Genomic DNA, 14,171 nt, shown 5'->3' with positions numbered 1-14,171 from the left:
TCGGGAGCTTAGAGAAGTTCTGGCAGCTCCACTAGCTCACCTTTTCAATGCTTCTTTAGAGTCAGGAGTAGTCCCAGAAGACTGGTGACAAGCGAATGTGGTTGCTCTTCACAAAAGTGGAAGTTCAGGCTGCTTATTTTGACTTCTTTGGCGAGAAAATTAATGGAATTGCTGCTAAAAAAAAAAAAAGGATAATGCACTTTCTGGAATTCAATGGATTGCAGGATCCACGGCAGCATGGTTTTACCAGAGGTCTTGTTAGACAAAGCTGATCAAACCAGAGGTCTTGTTAGACAAAGCTGATCAATCCAAGTACTCTAGATGTAGTGTACTTGGATTTCAGCAAGTCCTTTGACATGGTTCCACGTAGGCAATTTACAACTAACTTGAAAACCCTTGGTATGGCCCTAAAGTGACTGGTTGAGTAGGAAGCAACAAAGGGTAGTGGTAAATGGAGTTCACCCCAAGGAGAGGGGCATTCTTAGTGGTATCCCACAGGATTGTCCTTGGACCAGTTCTTTTCAACATTTTCACAAGCAACATTGTGGAAGGATTGTTGGGAAAGGTTTGCCTTTTTGTGAATGATACCAAAATCTGCAACAGGGCAGACAGCCCGGAAGGTGTGGATAATATGAAGAGGGATTCGGCAAAGAGAATGATCTAGAATCTGGCAGCTAAGCGTCAATGCTAAAAAATGCAGTCACATATTAGGGTTTCAAAATACCAAGGGAGCAGTACAGTGTAGGGGATGAAATTCTTCTAAGCATGAAAGAAGAGTTGGATCTGGGGGTGCTCATATCTAATGATTCTTAAGGTGGCCAACAGGTGGATACCTTTCAGCATAAGCCAGAAAGATGCTTGGGTGCATACGGAGAGGACTGGTCAGCAGAAAAAAACAAAGTGGTATTGCCCCCATCTAAATTTCTGGTGAGACCTCTGCACAAAGTTCTGGAGTCTGCACCTTCAAAAGGATATGAAGTGGTTACAGTCAGTCCAGAGAAGGTCTACTAAAATGAGCAGTGTTCTTTGTTCCAAAGCATATGGGATCAGACTTAAAGAACTAAACATGTATAGCTTAGAGCAAAGGTTCCCAAACCTGACCTGGAGGACCCCCAGCCAGTCAAATTTTCAGGATAGCCACAATGAATATATACATGAAATAAATTGTCATCCATTACTTACATAGCATGCAAATTTAATCTTATGATTATACATTGTGGCTATCCTGAAAACCTGACTGGCTGAAGGAGCCTATGCCCTAGAGGAAAGGAAGCATAGGGACGATATGATAAAAACATTTAAATACCTCCAGGGTTTCCATGCATAGGAGACAGGCCTCTCTCAATGGAAATGAGCCTCTAGAATAAAGATTCATGGGATAAGGGTGAAACGGGTAGACTCAGGGGTAATCTAAGAAAATATTTCTTTAAACAGAGAGTGGTGAATGCTTGGAACATTCCAAGCATTCACCTCCCTATGGAGGTGGTGGAGACGAGAACGGTATCTGAATTCAGGAGAGTATGGGATAAGCACATAGTAACTCTGTGGGAGTGATAGGGACTTTAAATCTGAGTAGTGGATGAGCAGGCCATTTTTCTGCCATCATATTTCTATGTTTCTAACTGGATTCATTGTCGCATCTCATAAATCATTACTTTAAAAATGATGTCATGAAAGGTTCTGTGATGATATCCAACAATTATGTCACATGCAGTGTGTTCATCCTTTTTGCTAATTTGAAACACAGTATGTATCAGAGGACTCCAGAACCCTTGAACACAAGAGACATTTTGACCATTACTATGGTGGCACTGCCACCCCACCATAATCCGTGGGGTAGTATTTTAGGTTAGCCATGCTAGAACGTTGCTGTAGAATTTTTATTCCCAATCTTTACACTTTGATATCTGTAGTGCCCTTTTTTCTCCTTTAAAAAAAAACCCCCAAAATGATAGGGTATGTAACAGAATGCAAGTGGAAAAAAGAAATCTTGGACTGGCTTTAGAACCCACTCTGTGAACTGCTTAAATTGTGCAACCAATGCACAGACACCTAAGAAGTTAAGCTGGTGAGATGTAGTCACCACGAAGGAAAACTTATTTGTTGATCTTGTTGTTAGGGAAAAAGCAAACCAAAAATCTGGATATCCTTTCTTGTAACACACACCATCTGCCTCTTGTAACTACTGATAGTTTGGCTGGGTTCCTGTTCTTGTGGTTTTCTTTCCATTCTCTGTGATTACGAAGCAATTCCCAGTAGTGTCTCGGGAAGCATCGGGGTAAACGAAGGCCGTCATTTGGAGGCTGAACATCAAAGCTGCACCAGGACCTTTTAATGTTAGATCTATGGTTGACAATGCAACTCCACTCCCAACCAGCAGAGGCTAATTGAATGCAGATGCAAAGATGTCTCAAATTATTATACCTCTGCTCAATCACAGTTGAGCACAAGGTTGTCTTGTCATAATTACTGAGAAATGAAATGAAAAGAAAAACAAAAGGATTCAATTCATCCAATCCTGCTACCAGTAATGGCTGTTACCTCCTAGCCACACTCTGCACTTACTAGCAGTGGCTGGAGCAGAGTGACTAACAGATGGTTAACCATGCTTTTATGGAATTTAAACAATTTGTGTGTGTGTGTGCACGTGCATGTGCATTTTCCATAAGAAAACTCCTCAAGGTAAAAAATAAGATATAAATCAGCTCACCATGAGAAAACAGAACACTACAATAAATGGTGGTTTCATGCGTAAGAAAAGCCCTGAATGGGTTCCAAATTCTCTGCCCTTTTACTCTCCCGGTGCTAAATTTTGCTGATGAACATGTTCTATGGATTCTCCATGTAAATATCCATGCAGTGAGCCACACATCTGAATAAGCCAAGAAGGAGTTTTGAAGAGCCTGCTTAACTCCATTACTAATAACAGTCTGGTGGATTTTAAAAGCCCCACGCGTGCCAAAGCTGGAAGATAGGCACCGCGCCGTGCGGATTTTAAAAACCACGCGGGTATGCGCCTATCTCCCGGTTCACACATAAAAATGTTTTCTGAAAAAAGGGGCGTGGGTGGGACATGAGAAGTCCGGGACTGCACCATGAAGTCAGCGTGTAAGTAGTTACACGCACAAGCGTGCCGGGGTCCCCTACCGCGTAACTTTACTTCTGCTATGGAGGGCATGTAAGTCATAAAAAAAAAAATACAACCCAAGGCTAGTCAGTGGGGTTTTAAGGCTCGGGGCTAATAGGGTAAAAGCAAGGCAAGTTAGCTAGGGGGTTTAGGAAGTCCTCTCCTTTACTGGGGCGAACTGGGAGCGAACTAAAAAAAGGCCTATGGCGTCGCCGCGCATAACTAACAAAATTCCCCCCACTTACGCACTCGAGACGGCTTTCGCATGCACATGTGCGCGTCAATAGAAAATCGTGTGCACATGTATGCCTGGATAGCCCGATTTCAAAACCCGCATGCATATATGCGCATATACGCGTGCATGTTATAAAATCGGCGCGTCCATGTGCGCATGACGGCAAACGCGTGCTCATGAGCGTATGCGCATGGATCTTAAATTGTGGGTGGAGATGACAATTAAAACCTTTCTGCATTGCATCGTGGCCTTGAATCGCACCTGGGAGAGATAAGTGCTTTGCTCATATTCCTGAAAATGGCACATTTGGGATTCAGACCTGGTTCTGATACTGGAAGGAGCCTCTAGTCTCACTGCTTTCTGGTCCTTTCATGGAGCCAGTACAAGTATTTAAGGCCATGCTTTCACATTCTTTCTCTACTGTATCCCTGTGCAAAGGTCTGCTGCTGTCTCTGAGGTTCTCGCTGTCTTTTCTTTCGGAAATAGATCCTTTTGTAGCATTTTCACAGTCTAACAATTAAAAATAATAATAAAAAATTAACATGGGGGGTGTCATACTTTTTATTGATTTTATAATATTTTAAGAAGAATTTAGTAAAACTATAACAGTAGTACTCTTTTGTTTATCTCTTGGGGTTTTTTTTTTGGTATGGTCTTTTGTCAGATTTCTTTGGTATATGCTGCTCTTGGTCTGTTATGTAAAAACACATAGTAATACCTTTTCATTTACACAGCTGTGAACTAATTGGAGGGATGTGCAGCAGGGACGGATACATTTGATTCGGTATTCGTATTCGTCGGGACCCAAATCCGTTTCATCCGTTTTCGGGGGACCCCGATTCGTCCATTACTTATGTATGGTATTCGTTTACCATTAAAGTTAAAAAAAAAAACCCATCCCAACCCTTTACAACCCCCCACCCTCCTGACCCCCCCCCCCCCCCAAGACTTGCCAAAAGTTCCTGGTGGTCCAGTGGGGGTCCTGGAGCATTCTCCTGCACTCGGGCCGTCAGCTGCCGGTATTCAAAATGGCGCCGATAGGAGGTGGAGGTGAGAAGGACCCAACATCTGCGGCAGAAGCTAATCCGGGGGTGAGAAACAGCGACTTGCCCCGACGGGACTTCTGTGCGCATTTCCTTGTTGTGACGTCATCGAGGAGGGACCGGCAAGAAGTCCTTAAAGATTGTTAAAATGTACCAAATTACTATTGTTTCTTTGTAAAAGGAAATGAAAAGTTAAAATAAGAAAATATTTTAAAAAATGGCACCGATAGCCTTTGCCCTTACTATGTCACAGGGGCTACTGGTGCCATTGGTCGGCCCCTGTCACATGGTAGGAGCAATGGACGGCTGGCGCCATCTTGTGCTCCTACCATGTGACAGGGGCCATCCAATGGCACCGGTAGCCCCTGTGACATAGCTCCTGACCCCCCCAAGGCTTGCCAATAATCCCTGGGGGTCCAGTGGGGTCCGGGAGCGATTTCGTTGTCGGCTGCCAATAATCAAAATGGCGCCGATAGCCTTTGCTCATACTATGTCACAGGGGCTACCGGCGCCATTGGTCAGCTCCAGTCACATGGTAGGAGCACAAGATGGCGCCGATGGCCATGTGACAGGGGCTGACCAATGGCGCCGGTAGCCCCTGTGACATGGTAGTTCAGAGGCTATTTGGCACCATTTTGAGCAAGGCTGGCAATGGCGCACATGGGCACGGAGGAACAAATGGCACCCGGGACCCCGCTGGACCACCAGGGATGTTCGTAAGTCTTGGGGAGGGATCGGGATGGTGGGGGGGAGTTTGTATGTATGTACGAAAATGATTTTAAATGCTTGGGGTGGGGTTTTTTTTTAGCTTCGTTTCCCGCTTCGTTTTTTGGCCCGGTTTCAGGTTTCCTCGTTTCGTTTTTCAAAAAAACTAAACGAGAAAACCCAAATTTTACCACGAAGTATCCGAGTCAAAAAACAAACCGGTAGAAAAAAACGAAGCACATCTCTAGTTTGAGCTAGCGATCCCATTCAGAGATTGTCTTTCATCTGCTGAAACTCTTGATGCTGTTCTACGTGGTCAGCTATGTCTGGTACTTTGGCATGTAGGGTCTGTCACAGACCCTGCAGTTATTGCTGATTATTCTTCCAAGCGTTGCTTGGGGTTTTCTGCCCATTGTGCCTACCAGCCAAACATGGGCGAATTTCTGGAGATGCATTCTGTCCTTGAGATGCCAGTGGACCTCAGTTTCTTTCTGAGGAGCTCTCGGGCCCCAGTAGGGTTTTTGATTGTCTTGTAACACCAAAGGAAACTATACGGTCATCGTCCAAGAGTCCTTCTTATGTTTATATCTCTAGACTTTATCCTGTACCCAGGAGGTTCTAGAGCTACTGTTGTTGTCAGGATTTACTGATCCAAAACTCTGCTTGCAATGTTTTTCATGATGTGGAGTATGTTTCTTGCTGGCACTTGCATCACTCCCCTGCCTTAGGCACCTCTGCTACGCTTTGGGGTTTTGTGACTCAGTCTGTTCTATGTTTTTCTTTTTAAAAAAATGAACTCTTTTCCTGTCTAGACCTCTTTATGGATCAGCTGCCTCACAGGCAAAAGGGAGAGAGGTGGTGCTTTCAGCACTGTTAGGTTTCCTGCTTTGTTCTGCTCCGACAGCCTATAGCTTGGGAATCACCAATGTGTAAGTTCTACCATTCTGCTTGTCTTTGGAGAAAGCAGAGGTGCTTCCTTGTAACAGGTGTTCTCTGAGGAAAGCAGGATGTTAGTCCTCACGAAACCCACCCACTTCCCCTGGGAGTTGGTTTCTCCTTGTATGAGCTATATCATGGACTGAGGGACTCTGCCTAGGGGGGCAGGGTGATAACTACAACTGCACATGCTCAGTAGAGCATTTTTTTTAAATTCTAGATTCTTTGTGATAAAAGGTCCAGACCAGGGTTCCATCTGATGACTCCCATGTGTGAGGACTAACATCCTGTCCTCGAAGAACACTTGTTACAGGAAAGCAACTCTGCTTTCTCTAGATCCACACGGGTGTGTGCACAAACATGTGCCTATATATTCCGGAAAGTAAACTACCTTAGTTCTGTGTGGAGCTTCTAGTTTAGCTGACAGGGAGGGTAATTTTATTTATTTATTTATTTATTTATTTTTATATACCGGTGTTCGATTTTACACATCACATCGGTTTACATTCCAGCAAAAAATGCAGGAAATCAAGCGTTTCCTTTGTCAATACATTGAATTTTCTAACATCAGACATAAATTAGCTAGCAAATGTGAGCATACGTACCATCAATTTTCAAAGCAAACTTCTATGTATAAATCTGTTTTGAAAATTATCCTGGAAAATCTATGTGCACACAATTAAACTTGCTGTTTGGGGGCGCTTGATTTGCAAAGAGAATTTATGCACATACTTTTTGAAAATAAAAGTATGTGAGAAGTCCCAACTCTGAGTCCTTTGAATGCCTCTTTTCTATGCATGTAAAAGTGCATGCAGACACTGAGGTAGATTTTAAAAGCAGCACATGCGGCGTACATGTGCTTGCGCCACCCGGCGCACACACATGTATGCCCGATTTTATAACATGCGCGCGCAGGCGCGCGCATGTTATAAAATTCAGGGTCGGCGCACGCAAGGGGGTGCACAATTGTGCACTTTGCACGAGCTGAGCCTGCTTCAAGCCACGCTGCCTTCCCCCGTTCCCTTCCCCCCACCCCACCTTCCCTTCCCCTACCTCCCCCTACCTCCCCCGCCCTTTCCCCCCTACCTTTTTTGATGTTTTCTTTTTGTTTCAAAACTTACTTCAGCCCTGGGGCAGAAGAAGTATGTGAGTTATCATCTAGTACTGGCTATGTATATCTGCATACCCTGTTTATTCACTATCTACAGTTTCTTTGCAGCTCAGAAACCTTAGAATCGCAGTTGCAGTATCTGAGGGACTTCAGCCCTGCCGGGCATACCAGCTCACTACTGCCACCTCTGGTAGTTATACTTCCTGTTTAATAAAAGAACTATCTGTGTCTGTCTCCATACTCCAGCCTAGCCGGTGGTCCCTCTCGGGACTCCCTCCTGGGGGCACTGTCATCTGCTATTGGCCCAAGGATTCACCTATCTACTCTCTGTCCAGCTGTGCACCATCTCTAGTACTCCGCTGGTACAGATTCCCAACTCTGCAGTCTATATCACACATATTGCCATTCCTTAGCAGACCCATAGGAGGCAGTACTCTACAGATTGCTACTCCTCCCCTTGGAGAGGGGATTCTAACAGACTGCTATTCTCATCTGCTAGCTCCTCCCATCTGCATAGCAGACTTGCATCAGATTGCTGACTCCTCCTCCAACAGGAGTCTCCAGCAGCAGATTGACAACAGCTTGCTAACGCCTGCTAGCAGATCTCTACAGATCGCTATCTCCCTAGCAGATCCGTAACAGTTACCTTAACAGAGATGTTTCATTATATCAGAGGGGGTGGTTCTCTTCCACATAACTCCAATGTAGCTGGCATATCAGTGTGGATCCTACAGACCAATATTATTGATTAATTTGGATCTCAAGATATTGGCTAGGGTACTAGCTGAAAGGCTGAATAAAGTAATATCCCATCTGCATCATATGGATCAAGTTGTATTTATACCCAACCGCATGGCTGCGGACAATGCCTGTAAGATCATTGATCTCCTGTGGTGGATTAACAGAGCCCAGATCAGTGCTGATGTTGAAGGTATGAGCTGGGTATGAAAGGGAGAGTGTGGCACTGGGGGTGAGGGTTGCAGAGGAAAGAATAAGAGCGTGATTATTATGATGGGGTTAGGAGTGGCTGAGAGAGAGAGATCATTAGGGAAATGAGAGAGGGATCACCCTCTCCTGCTCCTCTCCTCATTCCTGAGATCTCTTCTCGGTAGTGACACTTCAGATTCCTTTTCCTCACCCAATATCGACAAAATAAATTACACAGACACAGGCAAGGTTGGAAAACTATTTTTATAATGTAATATAAAAGATGAACATGTTTCTCAATTTACTTCAAAATTTTCTAATTGCTGCTACAGAATCTACCCTGAGTTGCTGCAGGAAAGTGTGGGGGTGTACCTTAGACCTTCTGCTCTCTATTGTCTGACCTTCCAGTTGAGAGGGGCTATGAGTGACAAGACCAACATTGTCTAGGGGCGGCAAAGACCTAAATCCATCACTGAGCATACCGCAGGGCATTTTGTCGCCATTGGCTTAGCCATGGCAAAGGAGGATAAGAATTAAAATGATAAATAAAAAGCCCATATACAGATAAATAATAAGTAGCTGAGAAGAGAAATTATTCTTATCAGGAGTGGTGAGAAGGTGGGTTTGCTGAACATAAAAGGAGGGAAGAGAAAAGAACAGTTAAATAATATTAGAACAAGTGTGAATTTAAATATTTTAGGGAACATTTTGTAAGTAAAATTAGTGAAGCTCTGTTCTAGGAGTTAAGGTGAGGGGAGGGTTACCAAGCTAATATGTATGGAGTAGATTTCAATGGGAAATATGGTGGATGAATCCTGAAGAGAGGTATTGTCCTTTCATCCAATGCGTTTTGAATATGAAGAGTATGGAGTGGTATTAACACAGCTTATTAGGGACCATCACAGTGCATTTACCACTTAGGGGGACATCACTGCTGGTTTTTTTGTGATATGGGCCTGGCTGTTCAGTGCAGCAGCTGGGCTGTTATTGGGAGGGAATGTCTGGTCAGCTATTCTGGGCAGCAGTATAATTAGCATTCTCTCAGGACGAATCATTACATATGGTTGGCTTCCTCAGCCAACAGCTGATGACCTTTGAGTAAGGGCGTGGGAAGGAGTGGCAAAGTGGTGACAAGTACAATAGAAATATTTTCCCAAATGTTATTAAAGTTGTGATGTTGGAAGTATAGCTGTGTATTAGAAGTAACTTGTAAATTGTGTAATAAAGCTGCAGACATATATTGTCCACAAGAAGGAGTGGGTTTGTGTTATTTGGAAGAGAAAAGCATACATGTCCTTGGGTTATACAAGTTGATTGACATATCTGGGAATTTTTGATTTTCAGTCACCCTGAGATTGTCATGGATTAGTTGGGGGAAGTGGGGGCGGTATACGTACAGATTTCTCCATGCACTCTAACACACTCGCATGTTCACTCTCTCATATGCTCATTCTCACACACATAACCTCATACACATGCTGACCCACACTCCTTTCATTCTCCCCATATACTCTCTCTCACACACACGCTCACTTACACTCTCCTCTTTTCTTACCTACACACATGCTCACTCACTCTCAATTCTTTCCCTATTTCCCACTCACACACTTGCCCATTCACACTCTCTCTCACACAATCTCACATACATGCTCATTCACAGTCACTTCTCTCATTATCTCACCCATTCTCACTCCACTTCTCTTCTTCTCTCACATACACACACACTTTTTCTCACTCTCACACGCATGTACAGTAATTCCGTCTCTCCCTGTCCCAAACACACCAGCGGCAGAAGCCTTCTCCTTCAGGCCCATACTGCTGATGGGACTATTCTTGCCAACATGGATGAGCAGCATCAAATAGAACTTAGTAGCCTGCTTGATTCCCAGAAATCTTTTTATAATATTTCAGAGCTTAGCACCTGGCAAACATCACCACCTCCTGGAACAAGGTCTGGTCAACAGATGAATGCCTCCATGCCCTTAAAAGGGAGTCACCAGCCACCACTCCCCTTCATCTAGGTGCATGGTGCTGAGCCTGCAACTTTGGGCTGGGATGGTTTCTCCTCTTCCACTTCCAGGGTGGTGTTGTGGTTCTTCAGCTATTGGGGTGTAGGTTCTGGTGACTACGGTAATCTGGGTCCAGGTGTTGTCTTGTGGCTCAGTTTCACCTTCCCCTCTGCTTGAGTTTTCCATAGAATAAAATCTAGCAATAAAAACCTTTTCACGTACATTTGAAGGAAAAGGTCTGAGGAGGAGTCAGCCGGGGTGCTTTTACCCCTTGGGGTAAAAGGGATGGTCAAGGAGGACAAGGGAGGACAAGGGAACAGCAAAAAACTATGAATTCTTTGCCTCTGTCTTTACTAAGGAGGATGTCAGAGTCATACCCACACCATAAATATTTTATGATGGTGATGACTCTGCGTGGCCTAGATGAAATTATTGTGAAACTAGAGGACGTAATAACTCAGATTGACAGACTAAAGAATAACAAACACCAGGACTGGATAGTATTCACCCTAGAGTTCTGAAAAAATTAAAAAAATGAAATTGGAGACCTAATTCTGGTGATTTGCAGCCTATCATTTAAAATAGACACGATACTAGAAGATTGGCAAGTAGGCAACGTGATGCCACTTTTTAAAAAAGGCTCCAGGGGTGGTCCAGGAAAGCATAGACCGGTGAGTCTGATATCAGTCCTGGGCAAAATGGTCGAAGTTTTTATGAATTTTTGCCTCCATGGCCAACTTCTAAATGGCAGTTGCAATTTAATATGGACAAGTGCAAAGTAATGTACATAGGGAAAAATAATTCCAGTTACAGGTACATGATGGATGCTGTGTTACATGTAAGGAGCCACCACCTAGAAAAAGGATTTTGAAGTCCTTGTGGCCAATTTCTTAAAATCCGTAGCTCAGTGTGCAGTGGCAGTCAAAAAGGCATCTAAGGAATTATTTGGAAAGAAATAGAGAACAAAATTGAAAATATAATGCTTTTGTATAGTTCCATGGTACGACCGCACTTTCAGTACTGTGTGCAGTTCTGGTAGCCCATTTCTAAAAGACATAGTGGATAAAGGTACAGAGAAGGGCAACAAAAATGATAAAGGGGATAGAAAAGCTCCCTTATGTTTAAAGGCTAAACAGATTACGGCTCTTTAAATTGGAAAAGAGATGACTGAGAAGGGATATGATTGAAAGAAATCTATAAAATCATGAGTGGGATGGAACGGGTAAATAGAGAATGATTATTTACACTTTCAAACAACACTAGGAGATACTCCATGAAACTAGCATCCGGCATATTTAAAGCAAGTCATAGGAAGGATTTTTTACTCAGCACACAATTAAGCTATAGAATCAGTTGTCAGAGAATGTGATCAAACTAACTAACACAATGGAGTTCAAAAGAGGATTGGACAAGTTCCTGAAGGAAAAGTCCATAAACAATTATTAGCTAGTTAGACTTGAGAAAGCCAGTGCTTATCCCTGAAAGTATGATACAAGAAATAGATCAACTATTGGGAATCTGATGGGTACTTGTAACTCAGAGACAGAATGCTGGGTTCAATAGACCTTGGCCTGACCCAACATGGTATTTCTTATGATCTTATCTTTGATGCCTGAATAAACATTTCAACATTTCATTGTCCTAGATTATTCTCAGTCTTGCTACCTGTTTCCTGAGGGAGTTGACCTGCAAACATCTTTCATATTGAAACGGTTTCATACTGTGGATAAGGAAATCTGTATGGACAGCGGAAGAAGTAGTAACAGTAGCTATAGGTTTAGCTATGTTTCCTAGTTATCCTTCTGAGGTAGTTTCCCCAGATTGGTTAATTTTGCACATATCTTGACTGAAATGAAACCTTGTTTATAAGTCAACATATGTTCAGTATGATTTCAGTCTCAAATTTACTGCTAATGTCCTTTTTAAAACTTGTATTATACCAAAGTAAACTTCCTTCAGGAGTTCATAAGGTGTTGTATGCACAGGCAACCTGTCTAGAAACTCCTGAAAATTATTTTTTTAATCAGGCCAGTGGCACCCAATAGAGACAATTTCTGCATCTTTCAGCCACATTTTCTTGGTCTCTAATTGCATCATTTGGTAATTGAGGATCTTCTTTCTCTCCATATGGTCCACAGAATAGTCACTTAGTACTGACACTTTTATTATTGAAAGAAATGAACAAGACCTACCAAAATCCCTGCCTTTTTCTCAGCTGTCCTGCAAGTAAAATCAGCTAGCCTTTTTCCAGTGGAATCTATCTTCCATCTCCTCACTCAGAATCCCTGTTGTACTAATGATTTCTTGCACATTTGTTGCTTTGATTTATGGAGTGGTTAACTTATCTTTTCAGACTATAATATATATTTATATATGTAAGAAGTGTATAATTCTATTGTGAGGATGTTGGAGATTCTACTAGTTGTATTTAATGTATTTTGAAATATATATTTATTAGGTGTATTTCATAGATTTTTTTCAATGTATCATTTATTTACAGCAATTTGATTTCTTATCTGCCCAATTGCCAGGCATTTGCTCTGGGTGGCTTACAATTTCACATACATAAATCATAAATATAACATAACAACAATTATGTAAATCGCTTTGTGCTATTTTTAATAATGTAATATATGAATCTACATAAATAAATAATAAATAATTTTGTTGATGAGGGTATGAAAGTAAATTGAACAACTAGAAACAATATCACAAAGTTCTAATAAGAAGGTACCAATCAAGCTCCACTGGAAATATACTTAATTTTTGTCCTGTTTGCAGATTACCAAAATTTGACCTAAATCACTTACTTACTCTCTCCCCTTTCTAGTGTAAAGCATTATTTTCTCCATTATTTTTACTTAGTTAAGTTTGCTCTTTTTTGTGTGAGACTATTTACTTCTATTATGCACAATTAGTATATACCATGTTTAGTGATGAAGTCTGAAAAAAGCACAAAAGGATCTCATACACATTGCACATTTTGCCTTGCCTTCCCTCCTTTAGCAGCTGCATGGCACATCATCACAGAGAAGCATTCCCTTCACAAACACATGCTTCCTTTAAATAACTCTGAAGTTTAAGTTTCCATTCCACCCCTTCTTGGATAAGATGTCACAACTGGAGTGCACAGAACAAGCTGGGAGAACTAGGGCATGAGGATAGGGAAAGAGATGCCCAGTTCCCTGATGCAACACAGACATCCTCAGCTTTTAGCCCCTAAACCCCTTGTTGCAGGGGCATAGGGTGACTGCTGAAGTTTGTGGTGCATCAGAAAATGTGCTGCTGCCATGTGAGCTATCTCCCAGCCTGGCATCAATAATAAAGGCCAGGCTCAAAATGTCTCCTTTGACATGCTAACACGTGCGACATTGAGCCTTGCCTTTGATGATGATGTCAGGCTGTGGGAGGAGGTTCAGAGTGTTGGTCAGCCCAGAGCAGGAGCAGAGCTTTCCTTTTATCAGTAACTGATGGCCGGCAGTTAGGAACAGCTCATGGCAATCTGCTGCCTGAGGCGAGGGGATAGGATAGGATAGGATGAATGCCCCCCCCCCTCCAATGCCACCCCTGCTAAGGTACCCAAAAGGGATGCCTTGTCCAAGAGACAGACCCACACCAACTCACCATAAAAAAGAAAAATTAAAAATTCTGTTGCAACCCGCAGTAACAGCCATAAACCTTTTGAAGTAACACCTGGGAACTTTGATTTTCAGTCACTCTGAGATTGTTGTGGAGTAGTGGAGAGGAGGTGCAGGGCAGCAGGGAACATGCAACTTTCTCCTCTCTCACATACACACACAAAACCATTCTATCCTGTCTTTCTTCTTACTCCCTTCTTCTACTTTTTCATTTCCCCTTTCCACTCGCTCACTCACTCCCTCTTCCCTTCCCTCTGTTGCTAAACCCCTCCTCTTCCCTCACCCCTCTCCCCTTCCCTCACCTCTTTCCTTCACTCTCAATCACTCTCCCCTCCCTGCCATTCCTCCCATAACTTCCTTTTCAGTCACTCACCCCCCCCCCCCTCCCACTCAACCACTGCCTGGGATCTCTTCTCACAAGGAAGGGATGGGAACCCCTC

Source organism: Rhinatrema bivittatum, chromosome 1, assembly GCF_901001135.1.
Source record: "Rhinatrema bivittatum chromosome 1, aRhiBiv1.1, whole genome shotgun sequence".
Lineage (NCBI taxonomy): Eukaryota > Metazoa > Chordata > Amphibia > Gymnophiona > Rhinatrematidae > Rhinatrema > Rhinatrema bivittatum.
This window is presented reverse-complemented; position numbering follows the sequence as displayed.